At 36.3% G+C, this 993-nt stretch overlaps 1 non-coding gene across 1 annotated transcript; it reads left to right on the forward strand.

Moving 5' to 3' along the window:
- Nucleotides 1–607: 607 nt before the first annotated feature.
- On the forward strand, nt 608–742 carry LOC133077503 (small nucleolar RNA SNORA31). The gene has a single exon (XR_009697771.1). It is a non-coding gene; the product is annotated as a small nucleolar RNA SNORA31 (small nucleolar RNA).
- Nucleotides 743–993: the final 251 nt, after the last annotated feature.

A 993-nucleotide genomic window follows, 5' to 3' on the forward strand; every position in this document is an offset into this window, starting at 1 on the left:
AATTTCTGTTTCATGGCCATGGGCTCCTTCCAGGCTGCTCTTTCTCTGTCACTAATGCTGCAGAGCTGCTGGTCCCTAAAGGCACTGATCTTCTGGATTGAAAATTAACTTATTTCTTGACAAATAGTCAGGAAAGATTGCAACTAGATCCTATCACATAGAATTTTCTGAGGCAAGTCACATGACATTCATAGGACAGGGAAAAAACCTCTGAACATTCAAATGAGCTTACATTTCTTTATGTAAAATCCTATCCATTTTTCAGGGTCCAGTGCAAATGTTCCTTCAGGAAATCTTCCTTGGCCCTTGTGATTCCCATCCACCTAACCTCCTTTTATTTGTTCTCATAGTATATATTTTTATTTACCGGTTTGCCTACCTTTATTATGGATGTTTTCATGTTTTATTATAATCTTTTTATTTATATAACTATTCCTGAGTAGATTTCAAGATACTCCAAGACATGTATATATTCTAATGTTTTTTCATATCCCCAAAGCCTACTAGGCATCCAAGTATCTCATTAAATTTATTTGCAAATATTTATAAGCACTTGCTATGGATCAGGCACTGTTATAGATGCTGAAAATTCAAAAATTAATAAAAAATCTATCTATTTGACAAACCTGGAGCAGTTACTATCTTCTCCTAAAGTTTCTACTAAGATGCAAGAAAAAAGATTGTCCTTGTGCTTCCTGTCTGTCTGACTGTGGCAGCCAAGATTGAATGGGGAAAGAAAGGGGGAAATCATGATAACACAGGGAAAAACAAAGAGAGGGAACTTGTGCAACTCAGAAATAAACTTGTAAACAGTGAAGAGCCTTTTTCCCTCCAAAAAAGAATCGAAAATTTGAGTTTAAAAAAAAGTGAGTTGGAGTAGAGATGAAGATCACAGAGTAGGAAGACATGAGCTCACCTCCTTCCAGGAACACATCAAAAATACATCTACATGTCGAGCAATTCTGACTGAAAACTAACTGGAGACTGCCAGAA

The sequence above is a fragment of the Eubalaena glacialis genome, chromosome 17 (assembly GCF_028564815.1).
Source record: "Eubalaena glacialis isolate mEubGla1 chromosome 17, mEubGla1.1.hap2.+ XY, whole genome shotgun sequence".
In the NCBI taxonomy this organism is placed as follows: domain Eukaryota; kingdom Metazoa; phylum Chordata; class Mammalia; order Artiodactyla; family Balaenidae; genus Eubalaena; species Eubalaena glacialis.